This window comes from Papio anubis, unplaced genomic scaffold (assembly GCF_008728515.1).
Source record: "Papio anubis isolate 15944 unplaced genomic scaffold, Panubis1.0 scaffold649, whole genome shotgun sequence".
Classification (NCBI taxonomy): Eukaryota; Metazoa; Chordata; class Mammalia; order Primates; family Cercopithecidae; genus Papio; species Papio anubis.
The window spans coordinates 13,631-38,659 of record NW_022166713.1 but is presented as its reverse complement, the minus strand read 5'-3'; the positions used below and the strand labels follow the sequence as shown (position 1 = coordinate 38,659).

At 40.6% G+C, this 25,029-nt stretch overlaps 1 pseudogene; it reads right to left on the bottom strand.

The window, feature by feature from the left end:
* Positions 1–285: 285 nt before the first annotated feature.
* On the bottom strand, positions 286–21,686 carry LOC116273400 (annotated as a pseudogene).
* Positions 21,687–25,029: the final 3,343 nt, after the last annotated feature.

Below are 25,029 nucleotides of genomic sequence, written 5' to 3'. Positions count from 1 at the left end.
CAAAGGCATCCCAAATATCTTTTGCTCAGATTCCACAGAAATAAGGCTAGCAAAGAGATCCACGAAATACAGAGATGTAACTCTGTGAGATGAATTAAAAGAACACTAAGCAGTTTCTCAGAGCTTCTTTCCAGATTTCATCTGAGGATATTCTTTTTCACCATAGCCCTATGGGCTTCCAAATATCACTTTGCCAATTCCACAAGAAGTGTTTTAGCGAAAAGCTCTTTGAGGGGAACGCTGTAATTCCCCAGGAGATTTGTTTTACAGAACACAAAGGAGTTTTCAGAAAGCCTTGTCTTCAGCATCGAGGATACTTCCTTTGGGTCCGATAGTCTTCAAAGGGATCCGGAAATATCTGCTCCCTTGTGATACCACAGAAATAAGACTAGCAAAGAGATCCACAGTCACAGATGTAACTCTGTGAGATGAATTAACAGAACACCAAGCAAGCCAGAAAGCTTCTTTTCTCCAGATTTCATCTGAGGCTTGTTTTTCACCATAGCCCTCTATGGGCTTCATATAATACTTTGTTAATTCCACAAGAACTGTCTTAGCTAAAGAGTTCTTGAAGGGAAAGAATCCTGTGGAGATGATTTCACAGAACAAAGAAGTTTCTGAGAAAGCATCTTTGTTATCGGAAAATATTTCCTTTGGCCCTATAGTCTTCAAAGGGATCCGAAATATCTGTTCTCAGATTCCACAGAATAAGGCTAGTACAAAGATCCAAGAAATACAGATAACTCTGTAGATGAATTAACAGAACACTAAGCAGTTTCTCAGAAAGCTTCCTAACAGATTTCCTCATCTGGAGGATATTTCCTTTTTTTCAATCGTAGCCTCATGGGCACGAACACTTTCAACTTCCACAAGAACAGGCTTACTTAAAGGCTTGAGGAGAAAGCTGTAATTCTGTGAGATGATCTCACAGAACACAAAGAAGTTTCTCAGAACGCTTCTTTCTCTTTGTTAGTTATAGGGTGATATTTCCTTGGGCCCTATAGTCTTCCAAGGGATCCGATATATCAGTTCTCAGATTCCACAGAAATAAGGCTAGCAATCAGATCCATGAAATACAGCAGTAACTCGGTGAGTGGAAGTCACACATCAAAAAACAGTTTCTCAGAAAGCTTCTTTCCAGTTTTTCTCTGAGGATATATTCTTTTTCACCATAGTCCTCTACGGGATTCCAAATATCACTTTGGAAATTCCACAAGAACTGGCTTAGCCAAAGGCTTCTGGAGTCGAAAGCTGTAACTCTGTGAGATGAATTAACAGAACACTAAGCAGTTTCTCAGAAAGCTTCTTTCCAGATTTCTTCTGAGGATATTTCCTTTTTCACTGTAGCCCTCTATGTTCATCGAAATATCACTTTGCAAATTCCACAAGAACAGGATTAGCGAAAGGCTTCTTGAGGGGAAAGCTGTACCTCTGTGAGATGATTTCACAGAACACAAAGAAGTTTCTCAGAAAGCTTCTTTCTCTTTCCTAGTTATCGGAGGATAATTCCTTTGACCCTATAGTCTTCCAAGAGAACCGAAATATCAGTTCTCAGATTCCACAGAAATAAGGCTAGCAAACAGATCCACGAAATACAGATGTAACTCTCTGAGTGGAAATCACACATCACAAAGCAGTTTGCTTCGAGGAAGCTTCTTTCCAGTTTTCTCTGAGTATATTTTTCTTTTTCACACAGCCCTCTATGGGCTTCCAAATATCACTTTGCAAATTCCACAAGAACAGGCAATGTGAGCGGCTTCTGCTTGAGGGGAAGCTTTAACTCTTTGAGATGAATTAGCAAGAACACAAGCAGTTTCTCAAGAGAAGCACATCTTTCAGATTACATCTGAGGATATTTCCTTTTTCTCCGGGCCCTCTATGGGCGCCGAAATATCACTTTCAAATTGCACAAAAGAACAGGCTGGCCGAAAGGAAGCTTCTTCAGGCGAAAACTATAACTCTGTGAGATGATATCACAGAACTAAAGTTTTTCAAGAAGCTTCTTCTCTTTTTGTTAGTGTGAGCGATATTTTCTTTGGCCTAGTGTCTTGAAGGGATCCCGAAATATCATTTCTCAGATTCCACAGAAATAAGGCTATGTAAACAGATCCACGAGAAATGCAGATGTAACTCTGTGAGGTGGAAGTCGAACTAAAGCCGTTTCTCAAAGCTGCCCAGTTTTCTCTGAGGATATTTTCTTTTTCACCCATATCCCACTAGGGCTTCCAAATATCACTTTGCAAATTCCACAGAACCGGCAATGAACGGCTTCTGGCAGGGGCTTCTTAATATGTGAGGATGAATTAACAGAACACTTCATGAGTTTTACCGAAGCTTCTCTCAGATTTCATCTGAGGATGTTACTTTTTCACCACTTAGCCTCTAAGGAAGCTGAAATATCCTTTTTCCAATTCAGAAGAACTGTCTTAGCGAAAGGCTACCTTGAGGGAAGCTGTAACTCATGAGATGATTTCAGAGAACACGAGGTTTCTCAGAAAGCTTCTTTCTCTCTTTATTATAGGTGGATATTTCCCTTTGGCCCTAGAGTCTTCAGGAAGGATCCAAGAATATCTGTTCTCAGTTCATGGAAATAATGGGCTAAGAAAGAGATCACGAAATACAGATGTAACTCTGTGAGATGGATAACAGAACACTAAGCGGTTTCTCAGAAGCTTCGTTCAGATTTCATCTGAGGATATTTCCTTTTTTTTTTTTTTAACAAAAGAGGTACTAGATTGTATCCCTGATGAACATCGATGCAAAAATCCTGTAAAATATACGCACTGGCAAACCAGTTCATAGCATCAAAAGCTTATCACCATGATCAAAGTGGGCTTCATCCCTGGGATGCAAGGCTGGATCAACATTAAGCAAATCAATAAAGCATAATCCAGCATATAAACAGAACCAAAGAAGACAAGAACCGCAGCGGTTATCTCAATAGATACGAAAAGGCTTTTGACAAAATTCAGCAGCCCTTCGTACATAAAACGCTCAATAAATTCGGTATTGATGGGCGATACCTCAAAATAATAGAGCTATTTATGACAAACCCACAGCCAATATCGTACTGAATGGGCAAAACTGGAAAAATTCCCTTTGAACACTGGCACAAGACAGGGATGCCCCTCTCTCACCCTCCTATTCAACATGGTGTTGGAAGTTCTGGCCAGGGCAATTAGGCAAAGAAGAAATCAGAGGGTGTCAGTTAGGAAAAGAAGAAGTCAAATTGTCCCTGTTTGCAGATGACATGATTGTATATTTAGAAACCCCATTGTCTCAATACAAAATCTCGCCAAGCTGATAAGCAACTTCAGCAAAGTCTCAGGATACAAAATTAATGTGCAAAATCACAAGCATTCTTATACACCAGTAACAGACAAACAAAGAGTCAAATCATGAATGAACACATTTCACAATTGCTTCAAAGAATAAATGCCTAGGAATCAACTTACAAGGGATGTAAGGACCTCTTCAAGGAGAACTACAAACCACTTAACTCACTGCAAATAAAAGAGGACACAAACAAATGGAAAGAACATACCATGCTCATGGATAGGAAGAATCAATATCATTGAAAATGGCCATACTGCCCAAGGTAATCTATAGATTCAATGCCATCCCCCATCAAAGCTACCAATGAGTTTCTTCACAGAATTGGAAAAAGCTGCTTTAAAAGAGTTCATATGGAACCAAAAAGAGCCAGCATCTCCAAGACAATCTGGAAGTCAAAGAACAAAGCTGGAGGCATCCACGCTACCTGAGCTTCAAACTATACTACAAGGCTGCAGTAACCAAAACAGCATGGTACTGGTACCAAGAAACAGGAGACCGTGGAACCAGAACAGAGTCACCAGAAATAATGCCACACATCTACAGCCATCTGATCTTTGACAAACCTAGGGAAAACAAGAAATGGGAAAGGATTCCCTATTTATCCAAATGGTGTAGGAAAATTGGCTGCATGCATAAGTAAGAAAGCTGAAAATGGATCCTTTCCTTACTCCTTACTCTGAGAATTAATTCAAGATGGATTAGAGACTTAAATGTTAGGATATTTCCTTTTTACCATAGCCCTCTATGGAGCCAAATATCACACTGCTGCCAATTCCACAAGAACTGTCTTAGCGAAAGGCTCCTTGAGAGTGCATAGCTCTGTGGATGGTTCACAAGAACACAAAAGAAGTTTCTCAGAAATCTCTTTGTTATGGAATATTTCCTTTGGCTTTTATAGTCTTCAAAGGAATCGAAATATCTGTTCTCAGATTCCCACAGAAATAAGGCTAGCAGGTCTGACATACAGATGTAACTCTGGGAGATGAATTAACAGAACACTGGCTTGGTTTCTCAGGAAGCTTCTTTCCAGATTCATCTGAGGATATTTTCCCTTTTCACAGCCTTCCCTCATAGCTGCTTCCAAATATCCTTGCCAATTCCACAAGATATGTCTTAGTGAAAGGCTTCTTGAGGGGAAAGCTGTAACTCTGTGAGATGATTTTTGCAGAACACAAGGAGATACTCAAGCTTCTTTCTCTTTGTTATGGAGGATATTTCCTTTTGGCATTATAGTTTTCGAGGGATCCGAAATATCTGTTCTCAGATTGCACGGCAGGAGAATAGCAAAGAGATCCACGAAATACCGATGTAACTCTGAGTGGAAGTCACATCCTGGGGAGCAGTTTCTCAGAACGCTTCTTTCCAGATTTCAACTATGAGGATATTTCCCTTTTTCACCATAGCCCTCTAAAAGGTCTTCAAAATATCAACGTTACATGATTACAGAATATGAAAGCTGCGGGGGAAAGCGCGCTGTAACTCTGTGATTGCTGAAGAGAAGTAGTGTGTGAAAGCGCTCTTTGTCATCTGAGGATATTTCCTTTGGCCCTATAGTCTTCAAACGGACGTGCTCTTTTTCTCGATTCCACGAAATAAGGCTATAGAGATCCATGAAATACAGGTATATCTGTGAGAGACCAACAGAACACCGGCAGGAACATAAGCTTTGCTTCAGATTTTATCGAGGATAATTCCTCTTTTAAGCAGTAGCCCTCTATGAGCTGAAACAAACTTTAGAATTCCACAAGAACTGTCACCAAAGCTTCACCGGAGGGAAAAGCACAGCTCTGTGAAATTTCACAGAGCACGAGATTTTTTCTCAGAAATCTCTTTGTTATGGAGAATATTTCTTTGGCTGCGTAGTCTTCAAAGGGATAAATATCTGTTCATCAGTTTACTGTCGGCTAGCTAAGAGATCCACGAAATACAGATGTAACTCTGTGAGATGAATTAACAAATTTTCAAGCAGGTTTCTCAAGCTTCCTTTCCAGATTTCATCTGAGGATATTTCCTTGCACCAGCCTCTGGAAGCACAAAAATATCACTTTTAATTTCACAAGGAGCATGTGAGGCCAACTGCCGGGAGGAAAGCTGGCAACTAAGGGAGATGATTTTTACAGAACACAAAGAAGTCTCTCAAGCTTCCATATATAACTGTTATCAGGATATTTCCTTTGGCCTATAGTCTTCAAAGGGATCCGAAATATCTGTTCTTAGATTCCACAGAAATAAGGCTACCAAAGAGATCCACGAAATACAGATGTAACTCGGTGAGTGGAAGTCACACATCACAGAGCAGTTTCTCAGAAAGCTTCTTTTCAGATTTCACCTGAGGATATTTATCTTTCCACCGTAGCCCTCTATGGGCATCGAAATACCAGTTTGCAAATTCCACAAGAACAGGCTTAGAGAAAGGCTTCTTCTGGGGAAAGCTGTAACTCTGTTAGATGATTTCACAGAACACAAAAAAGTTTCTCAGAAAGCTGCTTTCTCTTTGTTAGTTATCGGAGGATATTTCCTTTGCCCCTATAGTCTTCAAAGGGATCTGAAATATCAGTTCTCAGATTCCACAGAAATTAGGCTAGCAAACAGACCCACGAAATACAGATGTAACTCTTTCAGTGGAAGTCACACATCACAAAGCAGTTTCTCAGAAAGCATCTTTCCAGTATATTTCTGAGGATATTTTCCTTTTCACTGTAGCCCTCTATGGGCTTCCAAATATCACTTTGCAAATTCCACAAGAACAGGCTTAGCGAACGGCTTCTTGAGAGGATAGCTGTAACTGTCTGAGGTGAATTAACAGAACACTAAGCAGTTTCTCAGAAAGCTTCTTTCCAGATTTCATCGGAGGATATTTCCTTTTTCACCGTATCCCTCTATGGGCATCGAAATATCACTTTGCAAATTCCACAAGAACAGGCTTAGCGAAAGGCTTCTTGAGGGCAAAGCTATAACTCTGTGAGATGATTTCACAGAAAACAAAGAAGTTTCTCAGAAAGCTTCTTTCTCTCTGTTAGTTATCGGAGGATATTTCCTTTGGCCCCATAGTCTTCAAAGGGATCCGAAATATCAGTTCTCAGATTCCACAGAAATAAGGCTAGCAAACATATCCATGAAATACAGATGTAACTCTCTGAGTGGAAGTCACACATCACAAAGCAGGTTCTCAGAAAGCTTCTTTCCATTTTTTGTCTGAGCATATTTTCTTCTTCTCCATAGCCCTCTAAGGGCTTCCAAATATCACTTTGCAAATTCTACAGGAACAGGCTTAGCGAACGGCTTCTTGAGGGGAAAGCTGTAACACTGTGAGATGAATTAACAGAACACTAAGCAGTTTCTCAGAAAGCTTGTTTCCAGATTTCACCCAGGATATTCCCTTTTTCACCATATAGCCCTCTATGGGCATCGAAATATCACTTTGCAAATCTCCACAAGAACAGGCTTACCAAAGGCTTCCTTTGAGGGGAAAGCCGTAACTCCTGTGAGACGATTTCACAGAACACAAAGAAGTTTCTCAGAAAGCTTCTTTCTCTTTTGTTAGTTATCGGAGGATATTTCCTTTGGCCCTATAGACTTCAAAGGGATGCTAAAATATCAGTTCTCAGATTCCACAGAAATAAGGCTACAAACAGATCCACTTAAATACAGATGTGTAACTCTGAGTGGAAGTCACACATCACAAAGCAGTTTATCAGAAAGCTTCTTTCCAGTTTTTCTGAGGATATTTTCTTTTTCACCACAGCCCCTATCGCTTCCAAATATCAATTTTGCAAATTCCACAAGAACAGGCTTAACGGATTCTTGAGGGAAAAGCTTTAACCTTTTTTGAGATGAATTAACAGAACACAAAGCAAGCCAGAAAGCATCTTCCAGATTACATCTGAGGATATTTCTTTTTCACCGGAGCCCCATAAGTAATCGGAATATCACTTCTCCAAATTGCAACAAGCACAGCCCTGGATGAAATTTTGAGGCGAAAACTATAACTCTGTGAGATGATTTCATTGCGAACACAGCAAGTTTTTCGGAGTTTTCTCGCAGCTTAACGAACGATATTTCCTTTCGGCCCTAGTATGTTCAAGGGATGTGCTAAATACTTCACTTTCGATTCCACAGAAATAAGGCTAGCAAAGAGATCCACGAAATACAGATGTAACTTGCAGGAAGTCAGATTACAAAGCCGTTTTCAGAAAAGCTTCTTCCAGTTTCTTTTCTCTGAGGATTTTTCACCATATCCCTCTAAGGGCTTCCAAATATCACTTCCTCCCTTTGTAAATTCCACAAGAACCGCTTAGCTAACGCTTCTTGAGGGGAAAGCTGTAACTCTGTGAGATGAATTAACAGAACACTAAGCAGTTTCTCAGAAAGCTTCTTTCCAGAAATCATCTAAGGATATTTTTTCCGTAGCTCCTGCACTGAAATATCACTGGTAAATTCCACAAGAATGTAGGTTTAGCGAAGACTTCTTTAGGGGGAAAGCTGTAACCTGTGTGATGATTTCACAGAGAACACACAGAAGTTTCTCAGAAAGCTTTCTCTTGTTAGTTAACGAAGGATATTTCCTTTGGCCCTAGTGTCTTCTTGAAGGGATCCGGAAATATTATTTCTCAGATTCCACAGAAATAAGGCTAAAACAGATCCACGACATACAGATGTAACTCTGTGAGTGGAAGTCAGACTTCACAGCCGTTTCTCAGAAAGCTTCTTCCAGTTTTTCTCTGAGGATATTTTTTCACCATAGCCCTAAGGGCTTCCAAATATCACTTTTGCAAATTCCACAAAACCGCTTAGCTTAACGGCTTTGAGGGGAAAGCTGTAACTCTGTGAGATGAATTAACAGAACACTAAGCAAGTTTCTCAGAAAGCTTCTTTTCAGATTTCATCTAAGGATATTTCTTTTTTTCACCGTGAGTCTCTATGGTAATCTAAATATCACTTTGCAAATTCCACAAGAACAGGCTTAGCGAAAAGACTTCTTTAGGGGAAAGCTGTAACTCTGTTTGATGATTTCAGAGAACACAAAGAAGTTTCTCAGAAAGCTTCTTCCCTTTGTTATCGGAGGATACTTTGGCCCTATAGTCTTCCAAGCGATCCCAAATATCAGTTGTCAGGACTCCACAGAAATAAAGCAAAGTGTTGGTGATCCACGAAATAGATGTAACTCTGTGAGTGGAAGCATCACACATCAAGGCGCAAGCCAGAAATCTTCTTTCAGGCGCGGAGCAAGAGTCGGCGAGGAACAGCTCCACGTCTCCAACTCCCAGCCAGCCACAGAAGACCGGGCGATTCTCGCATTTTCAACTGAGGTACTGCCCATCTCACTGGGGAGTGCCGATGATCGGTGCTGGTCAGCTGCTGCAGTCCACCAGCGAGAGTTGAAGCAGGCATGCAGGCATCGGCTCACCTGGGAAGCAAGGGGTAAGGGAATCCTTTTCCTAGCCAGGGAACTGAGACACAACACCTGGAAAATCGGGTAACTCCCACCCCAATATTGCTTAAGCAAACAGGCACACCAGGAGATCATATCCCACACATGGCCGGAGGTCCCACGCCCACAGAGAGCCTCCCTCATTGCTGCTGCTAGCACAGCAGCTCCGTGATCTACCATGTGCGCAAGGAGCCAGGCTGGGGGAGGTGCCGCCATTGCTGAGGCTACAGGGTAAACAAAGCTGCTGGGAAGCCCAACTGGGTGGAGCTCACCCAGCTCAAGGAAACCCTGCCTGGCTCTGACCCCACCTCTGGGGACAGCCATTGTGCCACACAACAACAACAACAACAACAAAAGCAGAAGAAACCTCTGCAGACAGCAAAACGACTCTGTCTGACAGCTTTGGAAGAGAGCAGTGGATCTCCCAACACGGAGGTTGAGATTCGAGAAGGACAGACTGCCTGCTCAAGTGGGTTCCTGTCCTGAGTAGCCTAACTGGGAGACACATCCCCCACTCAGGGGCAGTCTGACACCCCACACCTCACAGGGTGGAGTGCCCCTGAGAGGAAGCTTCCAAAGCAAGAATCAGACAGGTACACCTCATGTTCAGCAATTTATCTTCTGCAGCCCTACGTTGATACCCAGGCAAACAGGGTCTGGAGTGGACCTCAAGCAATCTCCAACAGACCTACATTGAGGGTCCCGACAGTTAGAAGGAAAAACTATCAAACAGGAAGGACACCTAACACCAAAACCCCATCAGTACATCACCATCATCAAAGACCAGAGGCAGATAAAACCACAAAGATGGGGAAAAGCAGGGCAGAAAAGCTGGAAATTCAAAAAAAAATAAGACGATCTCCCCGCAAAGGAGCGCAGCTCATCGCCAGCTTAATGGATCAAAGCTGGACGGAGAATGACTTTGACGAGATGAGAGAAGAAAGGCTTCAGTCCATCAAATTTCCCAGAGCTAAAGGAGGAACTACGCACTCCAAAGCAAAGAAACTAAAAATCTTGAAAAAAGTGGAAGAATTGGACGGCTAGAGTAATTAATGCAGAGAAGGTCCTAAACGAAATGAAAGATGAAACCATGACAGGAGAAATAATGCGGGAAAATGCAATAAGCTTCAGTAACCCACTGGATCAACTGGTGAAGAAAGAGTATCAATGCATTGAGGATCAAATGAATGAAATGAAGCGAGAAGAGAAACCAAAAGAAAGAAGCAAAAAGAAATGAACAAAGCCTGCAAGAAGTAAGGATTATGTAAAAGACCAAATTCCATTGCCTGATTGGGGTGCCTGGAGTGAGGGGGGGAAAATGGAACCAAGTTGGAAAAACACTCTTCAGGATATCATCATCCAGGGAACTTCCCAACCTAGTAGGGCAGGCCAACATTCAAATCCAGGAAATACAGAGAACGCCACAAAAAAGATACCCTCGAGAAGAGCAACCCAAGACAATATAACTGCCAGATTCACCAAAGTTGAAATGACAAGGAAAATCTTAAGGGCAGCCAGAGAAAGGTCGGGTTACCCACAAAGGAAGCCCATCAGACTCACAGCAGATCTCGGGCAGAAACCTAAGCCAGAAGAGTAGGGGGGCCAATATTCAACATTCTAAAGAAAAAGAATTTTAAAACCCAGAATTTCATATCCAGCCAAACTAAGTTTCATAAGTGAAGGAGAAATAAAATCCTTGCAGATAAGCAAATGCTTAGAGATTTTGTCACCACTAGGCCTGCCTTTACAAGAGACCCTGAAGGAAGCACTCAACATGGAAAGGAACAAACTGCACCAGCCATTGCAAAAACATGCCAAAATGTAAAGACCACTGAGGCTAGGAAGAAACTGCATCAACTAACGAGCAAAATAAATCCAGTTAATATCATAATGGCAGGATCAAGTTCACACACAACAATCTTTAACCTTAAATGTAAAATGGACTAAATGCTCCAAATGAAAAGACACAGACTGGCAACTGGATAAGAGTCAAGACCCATCAGTCTGTTGTATTCAGGGAGACCCATCTCACGCAGAGACATACATAGGCTCAAAATAAAGGGATGAGGAAGATTTACTGCTAAATGGAGAACAAAACAAAGGGGTTGTAATGTTAGTCTCTGATGTTGTATTCTTAAAACCATCAAAAATCAAAAGAGACAAAGAAGGCCATTACATAATGGTAAAGGATCAATTCAACAGGAAGAGCTAACTATCCTAAATATATATGCACCCAACAATACAGGAGCACCCAGGATTCATAGCAAAGTCCTTAGAGACTTACAAAGAGACTTAGACTCCCATACAATAATACCGGAGACTTCAAATACCCACTGTCAACATTAGACAGATCAACAAGACAGAAAGTTAACAAGGATATCCAGGAATTGAACCTCATCTCTGCAGCAAGCAGACCCATTAGACATCTATAGAACCCTCCACCCCAAATCAACAGAATATACATTCTTCTAGCACCTCACATCGTACTTACATCTAAAATTGACCATATAATAAAGCAAAGCACTCCTCAGCAAATGTACAAGAACAGAAATTATAACAAACTGTCTCTCAGGACCACAGTGCAATCAAACTAGGAACTCAGGACTAAGAAAGTCAATCAAAACCGCTCAACTACATGGAAACGGAACAACCTGCTCCTGAATGACTACTGGGCACATAATGAAATGAAGGCAGAAATGAAAAGTGACAAATTCTTTGAACCAATGAGAACAAAGATAATAACATACCAGAATCTTCTAAACACATTTAAAGCAGTGTGTAGAGGGAAATTTATAGCACTAAATGCCCACAAGAGAGCAGGAAAGATCAAAAATTGACACCTTAACATCGCAATTAAAAAGAACTAGAGAAGCAAGAGCAAACACACTCGAAAGCTAGCAGAAGGCTAGGAAATAACCAAGATCAGAGCAGAACTGAAGAAGATAGAGACACAAAACCCTCCAAAAAATCAATGTATCCAGGAGTTGCCTTTTGAAAAGATCAACAAAATTGACAGACCACTAGCAAGACTAATAAAGAATAAAAGAGAAGAATCAAATCCATCTAATTAAAATGATAAAGGACATCACCACTGACCCCACAGAAATACAAACCACCATCAGAGAATACTATAAACACCTCTACGCAGTCAAACTGGAAAACCTAGGAAGAAATGGATAATTTCCCTTGGACACTTACACTCTTCCAAGACTAAAACCAGGAAGAAGTTGAATCCCTGAATAGACCAATAGTAGGCTCTGAAATTGAGGCAATACCAATAGCCTACCAACCAAAAGTCCAGGGACCAGATGGATTCACAGCTGAATTCTACCAGAGGTATAAGGAGGAGTTGGTACCATTCCTTCTGAAACTATTCCAATCAATAGAAAAAAGAGGAATCCTCCCTAACTCATTTCTCTTATGAGGCCAACATCATCCTGGATAACAAAGCCTGGCAGAGACACAACAAAAAAGAGAATTTTAGACCAATATCCCTGATGAACATCGATGCAAAATCCCCAATAAAATACTGGCAAACCGGATTCAACACATCAAAAGTTTATCCACCATGGACGGCGCTTCATCCCTTGGATGCAAGGCTGGTTCAACATTCGCAAATCAATAAACATAATCCAGCATATAAACAGAACCAAAGACAAGAACCACACATGATTATTTCAATAGACGCAGAAAAGGCTTTTGACAAAACACCAAGCAAGCAAAACGCCAATAAATTCGCATTGATGGAACGACTCCTCAAAATCATAAGAGCTATTTATGACAAAACCCACAGCCAATATCATACTGGAATGGGCAAAAAGTGGAAAAATTCCCTTTGAAACTGGCACAAGACAGGGATGCCCTCTCTCACCAATTCTATTCAACATAGTGTTGGAAGTTCTGGCTAGGCAATTGTAAGGAAAGAAATCAGTATTCAGTTAGGAAAAGAAGAAGTCAAATTGTCCCTGTTTGCAGAGATGACATGATTTGGTGTTTAGAAAAACTCGTTATCTCAGCCCAAAATCTCCTTGTTGATAAGCAACCCCAGCAAAGTCTCAGGATACAAAATTAATGGGCAAAAATCACAAGCATTCTTATACACCAGTAACAGACAAACAGAGACAAATCAGAATGAACTTCCATTCAATTGCTTCAAAGAGAATAAAACACCTAGGAATCCAACTTACAAGGATGTAAAGGACCCTTCAAGGAGAACAACAAACCACTGCTCAGTGAAATAAAAGAGGACACAAACAGTGGAAGAACATACCATGCCTATGGATAGGAAGAATCAATATCGTGAAATGGCCATACTGCCCAAGGTAATTTATAGATTCACGCCATCCCCATCAAGCTACCAATGAGTTCTTCACAGAATTGAAAACTGCTTTTAAAGTTCATACGAACCAAAAAGAGCCCTCGTGATTCCAAGACAATCCTAAGTCAAAAGAACAAAGCTGAGGCATCACTTACCCGACTTCAAACTATACTGCTACAGTAACCAAAACAGCATGGTACTGGTACCTGCAAAACAGAGATATAGACCAATGGGAACAGAACAGAGTCCCCAGAAATAATACCACACATCTACAGCCATCTGATCTTTGACAAACCTTGAGAAAACAAGAAATGTGTTGATTCCCTATTTAATAAATGGTGCTGGGAAAATTACAGTCATAAGTAGAAAGTTGAAACTGATCCTTTCCTACTCCCTTATAATGAAAAATTAATTCAAGATGGATTAGAGACTTAAATGTTAGACCTAATACCATAAAACTTAGAGGAAAACCTAGGTAGTACCATTCAGGACATAGGCATGGGTGCCATCTCATGCTCCAAACACCAAAAGTAACGGCAGCAAAAGCTAAAATTGAGAAATGGGATCTAATTAAACTAAAGAGCTTCTAACAGCAAAAGAAACTACCATCAGAGGAACAGGCAACCTACGAATGGGAGAAAATTTTTGCAATCTATTCATCTGACAAAGGCTAATATCCAGGAACCTACAAAGAACTCCAAACCAAATTCTACAAGAAAAACAAACAACCCCACCAAAAGTGGGCAAAGGATTATGAGCAGACATTTCTCAAAAGAAGACATTCATACAGCCAACAGACATATGAAAAATGCCCATCATCACTGGCCATCAGAGAAATGCAAAATCAAAACCACAATGAGATACCATCTCACACCAGTTAGAACATGACATTCAAAAGTCAGGAAACAACAGATGCTGAGATGTGGAGAAATAGGAACACATTTACACTGTTGGTGGGATTGTAAACTAGTTCAACCATATTATGGAAAAAACAGTATGATGCATTCCTCAAGGATCTAGGAACTAGATGTACCATATGCATCCGCAGCCATTCCATTACTGGGGATATACCCAAAGGATTATAAATTGCTGCTATAAAGACACATGCACACGTATGTTTATTGCAGCACTATCACAATAGCAAAGACTTGGAATCAACCCAAATATCGATCATGGATGATTGGATTAACAAATGGCAACATATACAATTCATGGAATACTATGCAGCCATAAAAAGGATGAGTTTGCGTCCTTTGTAGGACATGGATGCAGTTGGAAACCATCATTCTTAGCAAACCATCACAAGAACAGAAACCAAACAATCGCATGCCTCACCATAGTGGAACTGAACAATGAGATCACTGGACTCCAGGAAGGGGAACATCACACACTGGGGGTCATCATGGGGAGGGGAGGGGGAGATTGCATTGGGAGTTATACCTGATGTAAATGACGAGTTGATTTGGTGTAGCAGAACAACATGGCACAAGTATACATATGTAACAAACCTGCACGTTGGTGCACATGTACCCTACTACAACTTAAAGTATAATAATAATAAATAACTTAAAAAAATTAAAAACAAAGAAAAAAAAAACTGAAAGCTTTTCGTTTTTCTCTGAGAATATTTCTTTTCACCATAAACAGGTAATGGCTTCCAAATGTGACTTTGCAAAATCCACAAAACAGGCTTAGCTTAACGGCTTGAGGAAAGCTGTTACTCTGTGAGATGAATTAACAGAACACTAAGCAGTTTCTCGTGAAAAGCTCTTTCCAGATTTCATCTGAGGATATTTCCTTTTTCACAGTAGCCCTATGGGCATCAAAATATCACTTTGGTACTGCACAAGAACAGTATTAAAGGAAAGGCTTCTTGAGGAAAGCTTAACTTCAGGAAATGATTTCACAGAACACAAAGACGTTTCTCAGAGCCTCTTTCTTTGTTATTAGTTAATTGAGATATTTCCTTTGGCCCTATATTCTTCTAAGGGATCCGAAATATCAGTTCTGATTCCACAGAAATAGTACAAACAGGACCCACCTAAATACAGATAACTCTCTGAGTGGAAGTCACACATCACAGCAGCTTCTCAGAAAGCTTCTTCCAGTTTTTCTGTGAGGATATTTTCTTTTCACCATAGCCCTAAGTGCTTCCAAATATCACTTTGCAAATCTTACAGGAAATGACCAGCCAACGGCTTATGAGGTTTTACCCTGTGAGATGAATTAACAGAACACTAAGCAGTTTCTCAGAAAGCTTCTTCCATTTCATTCCGAGGATTTTCACCGTAGCCCTATGTTCATCGAAATATCACTTTGCAAATCTCAACAAGAACAGGCTTTATGAAAGGCTTCTTTGAAGGGTGCCGTAACTATGCGACATTCTCACAGAACACAAACAAAAGCCAGAGCTTTCTTGTTAGTTATCGGAAGATATTTCCTTTTGCCCTATAGTCTTCAAAGGATCCGGAATATCAGTTCTCAGATTCCACAGAAAGGCAAGCCAGCAAAGGAGATCCCAATGAAGTAATAGATGTAACTCTCTGAGTAAAGTCACACATCACAAAGCGCAGTTTCTCAGAGCTCAGTTTTTCTCTGAGGATATTTTTTCCACCATAGTCATTAGGCTTCCAAATATCGCTTTGCAAATTCCACAAGAACAGGCATAGCGAACGGCTTCTTGAGGGGAAAGCTGTAACTCTCTGAGATGAATTAACAGAAAACTAAGCAGTTTCTCAGAAAGCTTCTTCCAGATTTCATCTGAGGATATTTCCTTTTTCACCGTAGCCCTCTATAGGCATCGAAATATCACTTTGCAAATTCCACAAGAACAGGCTTAGCGAAATACTTCTTGAGGGAAAGCTGTAACTCTGTGAGATGAATTAACAGACCACTAAGCAGTTTCTCAGAAAGGTTTTTTCCAGATTTCATCTGAGGATATTTCCTTTTTCACCGTAGCCCTCTATGGGCATCGAAATATCACTTTGCAAATTCCACAAGAACAGGCATAGCGAAAGGCTTCTTGAGGGGAAGCCTGTAACTCTGTGAGATGATTTCACAGAACACAAAGAAGTTTCGCAGACAACTTCTTTCTCTTTGTTATCGGAGGATATATCCTTTTGCCCTATATTCTTCCGAGGGATCCGAAATATCAGTTCTCAGATTCCACAGAAATACGGCTTGCAAACAGATCCCCGAAATACAGATGTAACTCTGTGAGTGGAAGTCACACATCACAAAGCAGTTTCTCAGAAAGCTTCTTTCCAGTTTTTCTCTGAGGATATTTTCTTTTTCTTCATAGCCCTCTAAGTGCTTCCAAATATCACTTTGCAAATTCCACAAGAACAGGCTTAGCGAACGAATTCTTGATGGGAAAGCTGTAACTCTGAGAGATGAATTAACAGAACACTAAGCAATTTCTCAGAAAGCTTCTTTCCAGATTTCATCTGACGATATTTCCTTTTTCACCGTAGCCCTCTATGGGCATCGAAATATCACTTTGAAAATTACACAAGAACAGCCTTAGCGAAAGGCTTCTTGAGGGGAAAGCTGTAACACTGTGAGACGATTTCACAGCACACAAAGAAGTTTCTCAGAAAGCTTCTTTCTCCTTGTTAGTTATCGGAGGATATTTCCTTTCGCCCTATAAACTTCAAAGGGATTCGAAATATCAGTTCTCAGATTCCACAGAAATAAGGCTAGAAAACAGATCCCCGAAATAAAGATGTAACTCTATGAGTGGAAGTCACACATCACAAAGTAGTTTCTCAGAAAGCTTCTTTCCGGTATTTCTCTGAGGATATTTTCTTTTTCACCATAGCCCTCTATGGGATTACAAATATCACTTTGCAAATTCCACAAGAACAGACTTAGCGAATGGTTTCTTGAGGGGAGAGCTGTAACTCTGTGAGATGAATTAACAGAACACTAAGCAGTTTCTCAGAACGCCTCTTTCCAGATTTCATGTGAGGATATTTCCTCTTTCACCGTAGCCCTCTACGGGCTTCGAAATATCACTTTGCAAATGCCACAAGAACAGGCTTAGCGAAAGGCTTCTTGAGGGGAAAGCTGTAACTCTGTGAGATGATTTCACAGAACACAAATAAGTTTCTCAGAAAGCTTCTTTCTCTTTGTTATCGGAGGATATTTCCTTTGGCCCTATAGTCTTCAAAGGGATCCGAAATATCTGTTCTCAGATTCCACAGAAATAAGGCTAGCCAAGAGATCCACGAAATACAGATGTAACACTGTGAGATGAATTAACAGAACACTAAGCAGTTTCTCAGAAAGCTTCTTTCCAGATTTCATCTGAGGATATTTTTTTTTTCACCATAGCCCTCTATGGGATTCCAAATATCACTTTGCCAATTCCACAAGAACTGTTTTAGCGAAAGTCTTCTTGAGGAGAAAGCTGTTACTCTGTGAGATGATTTCACAGAACACAAAGAAGTTTCTCAGAAAGCTTCTTTCTCTTTGTTATCGGAGGATATTTAATTTGGCCCTGGTGTCTTCAAAGGGATCCTAAATATCAGTTCTCAGATTCCACAGAAATAAGGCTAGCAAACAGATCCACGAAAGACAGATGTAACTCTGTGAGTGGAAGTCACACATCACAAAGCAGTTTCTCAGAAAGCTTCTTTCCAGTTTTTCCCTGAGGATATTTTCTTTTTCATCATATCCCTCTATGGGCTTCCAAATATCACTTTGCAAATTACATAAGAAGATGCCTAGCGAACGGGTTTTGAGGGGAAAGCTGTAACTCTGAGATGAATTAATAGAACACTAAGCATTTTCTCAGAAAGCTTCTTAACAGATTTCATCTGAGGATATTTTCTTTTTCACCGTAGCCCTCTATGGACATCGAAATATCACTTTGCATATTCCACAGGAACAGGCTTAGCGAACGGCTTACTTCAGGGGAAAGCTGTAACTATGTGAGATGATTTCACAGAACACAAAGAAGTTACTCAGAAAGCTTCTTTCTCTTTGTTATCGGAGGATATATCCTTTTGCCCTATATTGTTCCAAGGGATCCGAAATATCAGTTCTCAGATTCCACAGAAATACGGCTTGCAAACAGATCCCCGAAATACAGATGTAACTCTGTGAGTGGAAGTCACACATCACAAAGCAGTTTCTCAGAAAGCTTATTTCCAGTTTTTCTCTGAGGATATTTTCTTTTTTAGCATTGCCCTCTATAGGCTTTCAAATATAACTTTGCAAACTCCACAAGAACAGGCTTAGAGAAAGGCTTCTTCAGGGGAAAGCTGTAACTCTGTGATATGAATTAACAGAACACTAAGCAGTTTCTCAGAAAGTTTCTTTCCAGATTTCATTTGAGGATATTTCCTTTTTCACTGTAGCCCTCTGTAGGCATCCAAGTATCACTTTGCAAATTCCACAAGAACAGGCTTAACGAAAAGCTTCCTGAGGGGAAAGCTGTAATTCTGTGAGATGATTTCACAGAACACAAAGAAGTTTCTCAGAAAGCTTCTTTCTCTTTGTTATTTATTGGAGGATATTTCCTTTGGCCCTGTAGTCTTCAAAGGCATCCGAAATATCAGTTCTCAGATTCCACAGAAATAAGGCCAGCAAAAAGTTACACGAAATACCGATGTAACTCTGTGAGTGGAATTCACACATCACAAAGCAGTTTCTCAGAAATCTTCTTTCCAGTTTTTCTCTGAGGATATTTTCTTTTTCACCATAGCCCTTTATGGGCTCCCAAACATCACTTTGCAAATTCCACAGGAACAGACTTAGCGAACGTCTTCTTGAGGGGAAAGCTGTAACTCTGTGAGATGAATTAACAGAACACTAAGCAGTTTCTCAGAAAGCTTCTTTCCAGATTTCATCTCAGGATATTTCCTTTTTCACCTTAGCCCTCTATGGGCATCGAAATATCACGTTGAAAATTCCACAAGACAGGCTTACCGAAAGGCTTCTTGAGGGGAAAGCTGTAACTCGGTGAGATGATTTCACAGAACACAAAGAAGTTTCTCAGAAAGCTTCTTTCTCTTTGTTAGTTATCGGAGGATATTTCCTTTGACCCTATAGTCTTCCAAGGGATCCGAAATATCAGTTCTCAGATTCCACAGAAATAAGGCTGGCAAACAGATCCCCGAAACACAGATGTATCTCTATGTGTGGAAGTCACACATCACAAAGCAGTTTCTCAGAAAGCTTCTTTCCATTTTTTGTCTGAGCATATTTTCTTCTTCTCCATAGCCCTCTAAGGGCTTCGAAATATCACTTTGCAAATTCCACAAGAACAGGCTTAGCGAACGGCTTCTTGATGGGAAAGTTGTAACTCTGTGAAATGAATTAACAGAACACTAAGCAATTTCTCAGAAAGCTTCTTTCCAGATTTCATCTGAGGATATTTCCTTTTCCACCGTAGCCCTCTATGGGCATCGAAATATCACTTTGAAAATTACACATGAACAGGCTTAGCGAAAGGCTTCTTGAGGGGAAAGCTGTAACTCTAACAGATGAATTAACAGAACACTAAGCAGTTTCTCAGAACGCCTCTTTCCAGATTTCGTCTGAGGATATTTCCTCTTTCACTTTAGCCCTCTACGGGCTTCGAAATATCACTTTGCAAATGCCACAAGAACAGGCTTAGCGAATGGCTTCTTGAGGGGAAAGCTGTAACTCTGTGAGATGAATTAACAGAACACTAAGCAGTTTCTCAGAACGCCTCTTTCCAGATTTTGTCTGAGGATATTTCCTCTTTCACTTTAGCCCTCTACGGGCTTCGAAATATCACTTTGCAAATGCCACAAGAACAGGCTTAGCGAATGGCTTCTTGAGGGGAAAGCTGTAACCCTGTGAGATGATTTCATAGAACACAAAGAAGTTTCTCAGAAAGCTTCTTTCTCTTTGTTAGTTATCGGAGGATATTTCCTTTGGCCCTATATTCTTCAAAGGGATCCGAAATATCAGTTCTCAGATTCCACAGAAATAAGGGTAGCAAACAGATCCACGAAATACAGATGTAACTCTGTGAGTGAAAATCACACATCACAAAGCAGTTTCTCAGAAAGCTTCTTTCCAGTTTTTCTCTGAGGATATTTTCTTTTTCACTATAGCCCTCTATGGGCTTCCAAATATCACTTTGCAAATTCCAGAAAGAAGAGGCTTTTCGAACGGCTTCTTGAGGGGATAGCTGTAACTCTCTGAGATGAATTAACAGAACACTAAGCAGATTCTCAGGAAGCTTCTTTCCAGATTTCATCTGAGGATATTTCCCTTTTCAGCATAGCCCTCTATGGGCATCGAAATATCACTTTGCAAATTCCACAAGAACAGACTTAGCGAAAGGCTTCTTGAGGGGAAAGCTGTTAGTCTCTGAGATGATTTCACAGAACACAAAGAAGTTTGTCAGAAAACTTCTTTCTCTTTATAAGTTATCAGAGGATATTTCTTTTGGCCCTATAGTCTTCAAAGGGATCCGACATCTCAGTTCTCAGATTCCACAGAAATCAGGATAGCAAACAGATCCCCGAAATACAGAGGTAACTCTGTGAGTGGAAGTCACACATCACAAAGCAGTTTCTCAGAAAGCTTCTTTCCAGTTTTTCTCTGAGGATATTTTCTTTTTCACCATACCCCTGTATGGGCTTCCAAATATCACTTTGCAAATTCCACAAGAACAGGCTTATCGAACGGCTTCTTCAGGGAAAGCTGTAACTCTGTGAGATGAATTAACAGACCACTAAGCAGTTTCTCAGAAAGCTTCTTTCCCTTTGTTACTTATGGGAAGATATTTCCTTTGGCCCTATACCCTTCCAAGGGATCCAAAATATCAGTTCTCAGATTCCACAGAAATTAGGCTAGCAAACAGATCCCCGAAATGCAGATGTAACCCTATGAATGGAAGTCACACATCACAAAGCAGTTTCTCAGAAAGCTTCTTTCCAGTTTTTCTCTGAGCATATTTTCATCTTCCACGTAGCACTCTAAGGGCTTCCAAATATCACTTTGCAAATTCCACAAGAACAGGCTTAGCGAACGGCTTCTTGAGTGGAAAGTTGTAACTCTGTGAGATGAATTAACAGAACACTAAGAAGTTTCTCAGAAAGCTTCCTTCCAGATTACATCTGAGGATATTTCCTTATTCAACGTAGCCCTCTATGGGCATCGAAATATCACTTTGCAAATTCCGCAAGAACAGACATAGCGAAAGGCTTCTCAAGGGGAAAGCTGTAACATTGTGAGATGATTTCACAGAACAGAAAGTAGTTTCTCAGAAAGCTTCTTTCTCTTTGTTAGTTATCAGAGGATATTTCCTTTGGCCCTACAGTCTTCAAAGGGATCCTAAATATCAGTTCTCAGATTCCACAGAAATAAGGGTAGCAAACAGATCCACGAAATACAGATGTAACTTTCTGAGTGGAAGTCACACATCACAAAGCAGTTTCTCAGAAAGCTTCTTTCCAGATTTTCTCTGAGGATATTTTCTTCTTCTCCATAGCCCTCTAAGGGCTTCCAAATATCACTTTGCAAATTCCACAAGAAGAGGCTTAGCGAACGGCTTCTTGAGGGGAAAGCTGTAACGGTGTGAGATGCATTAACAGAACACTAAGCAGTTTCTCAGAAAGCTTCTTTGCAGATTTCATCTGAGGATATTTCCTTTTTTACTCTAGCCCTCTATGGGCATCGAAATATCACTTTGCAAATGGCAAAAGAACAGGCTTAGCGAAAGGCTTCTTGAGGGGAAAGCTGTAAATCTGTGAGACGATTTCACAGAACAAAAAGAAGTTTCTCAGAAAGCTTCTTTCTCTTTGCTGGTTGTCGGAGGATATTTCCTTTGGCCATATAGTCTTCAAAGGGATCCGAAATATCAGTTCTCAGATTCCACAGAAAGAAGGCTAGCAAACAGATCCACGAAATACAGATGTAACTCTGTGAGTGGAATTCACACATCATAAAGCAGTTTCTCAGAAAGCTTCTTTGATTTCGATTCCGCAGAAAGAGGCTGTAAACAGATCCGCGAAAATACAGATGTCGCTCTGTGAGTGGAATTCCCGCACATCATAAAGCAGTTTCTCAAGCTTCTTTCCAGTTTTTCTCTGAGACGTTTCTTTCACCCTAGCCATCTAGGCTTCCAAAATCACTTTACAAATTCCAAAGAACAGGCTTGGCGAAAGGCTTCTTGGCGGGAAAAGCTGCAATTCTGTGAAGACGATTTCACAGAACACAGAGAAGCTTCTCCAGAAAGCTTCTTTCTGCTGTTGAATTATCGGGTTTCAGCAGCTGGCCTATAGTCTTCAAAGGGATGCAGTATCCAGTTCTCGGTTCCACTGCAGAAGCCAGGCTAACAAACAGATCCGGCCACAGATGTAACTCTGTGAGTGGAAGTCACACATCACAAAAGCAGTTTCTCAGAAAGCTTCTTTCACTTTTCTCTGGATATTTTGCTTTTTGCAGCAGCGCCCTCTATGGGCATCCGCTGCAATTCCCGCAGAACGAACACCACCGAGCGGCCTTCTTGAGGGAAGCTGTGTGATTGTGAGATAATTAACAGAACACTAATGATTTCTCAGAAAGATTCTTTTTAGATTTCATCAAGATATCTTTTTTCACGTGTAATCCTATGGAGCATGAAATATCACTTGCATTACACAAGAACAGGTTTAGCGAAGGCCTTGAGAGGAAAAGCTGTAACTTACTGGCCAAAGAGATCACGGAACACAAAGTTTCTCCAGAAAACTTCTTCTCTTTGATTAGCGAGGATATTTCAGCGGCCTATAGTCTTCCAAAGGGATCCGAAATAATAAGTTCTCGATTTCCACCAGAAATAAGGCTAACAAACAGATCCATGAAATACAGTGACTCTAGTGGAAGTCACCTGCTACGACTAAACGGTTTCTCCAGAAAGTTTCTTTCTGGTTTTCTCTGAGGATATTTTCTTTTCCCTTCATAATACATATGAGCTTCCAAATATACTTTGCTAATGCCACCAAGAACAGGCTTAGCCCGAGCGACCTATGTGAGAGCTGTAACTCTGTGAGGTGAATTAATGGAGGCACAAGCAGTTTATACGAAAGTTCTTTAGATTTCATCTGAGGATATTTCTTTTCACCGTAGACCTCTATGGGCAGCCGAAATATCACCTTTCAAATTCCACAAGAAAGGCAGCGAAAGGCACAACCGGGGAAGATGCATAACTCTGTGGGATGATTTCACAAGAACACCAGAAGTTCTCAAACTTCTTTCTCTATGTTTGGTTATGAATCTTTCCTTTGGCCTATATAGTCTGCAAAGGGATCGATATCAGTTCTCAGATTCCTAGAAATAAGGCTTCAGCGAACGAATCCCGGAAATACCGAGTCCTGTAACTCTGTGAGTGGAAGTCACACATCATAAAGCAGTTTCCAGAAACTTCTTTAATTTTCTCTGAGTATATTTTTTCTTATTCCAAGACAGCCCTCTGTAGGGCTGAAAATATCAATTTACCGGTCCACAATATCCGAGGCTTAGCGAAACGGCTGAGGCTGTAACTCTGTAGATAATTAGCAGAACACTAAAAAGCGGATTTCTAAGAAAGCTTGCTCCAGGGGCTATGAGGATGATTTTCTTTCACATTGTATATAGGCATCGAGAAATATCACCTTTCAAATTTCCACAAGAAGGCTTAGCAAAAGGTTTCTTGAGGGAAAGATGTAACTCTGTGGATGGTTTCACAGAACACAAAGTATAAGAAAAGCTTCTTTCTCTTTGTTACTGCTCCAAGAATATTTCCTTTGGCCCTATGATGCAAAGGATCGCGATATCAGTTGTAGATTTACAAAAAACAGGGTATGAAACAGATAAACAGAAGCCACAGATGTAACTCTCTGTGAGTGGAAGTCACACATCACAAAGCAGTTTCTCAGAAAGCTTCTTTTAAATTTTCTCTGAGAACCTTTTCTTCTTCTCCATAGCCCTCTAAGGTCTAGAATATACTTTCCAATTCCACAGAACAGGCTTAGCGAGCAAACTCTTGAGAGCTGCCTTCTGTGAGATGAATTAACAGAACACTAAGCAGTATCTCTGGAAGTCGCTTCTTGCAGATTCCATCCTGAGGATATTCTCACTTTTCACCCTAAACGCCCACTCTATGGGCATCGAAATTTCACTTTGCAAATGGCAAAAGAACAAGGCTTAAGAAAGGCTTCTTGGGGGAAAGCTGTAACTCTGTGAGGTGTTCACAGAGGCACAGAAGTTTCTCAGAAGTTTCTTTCTATTTGTTAGTTATCGGATATTTCCTTTGGCCCTATAGCCTTCAAAGGTTGAAATATCAGTTCTCCCAAGTTTCAGAAATAAGGCTATGAATCCGCAATACAGTGCCTTCTGTAGTGGAAGTCCACACATCACAGTATTTTCTCCAGAAGCTTCTTTACAGTTTTCTCTGAGGATATTTTCTTTTTACCATAGCCCTCTGTGAGTTTAAAAATATCACTTTACCAAATTCCACAAGAGGCGGCATGACGACTGAGAGCTATAACTCTGCGAGATGATTAACAGGAACACTAAGCAGATTCTCAGAAAGCTTCTTTCCGGTTTATCTGATGGCTCATACTTCACATTAGTCTTCTAAGAGACGAAATATCATTTGCAAATGCCACAAGGTAGGGCTTAGCGAAAGGAGCTTCTTGGGAAGCTGCCTCTGTGAGATGATTTCTAGAAACACAAAGAGATTTCTCAGAAAAGTTTCTTTCTCTTTGTTGGTATGGAATATCTCTGGCCTAAATTCTTCAAAAGGATCGAAATATCAGTTCTCAGATTCCGAAATAGAGGCTATGAGCAGATCCACGAGCCACAGATGTAGCTCTCTAGGTGGAAGTCACACATCCTAAAGCAGTTTCATCAGCTTCTTGATTTTTCTCCTGAGGATATTTTTTTTCACCCATAGCCCCTCTATAGGATTTTAGTATCACTTTGCAAATTACACAAGAAC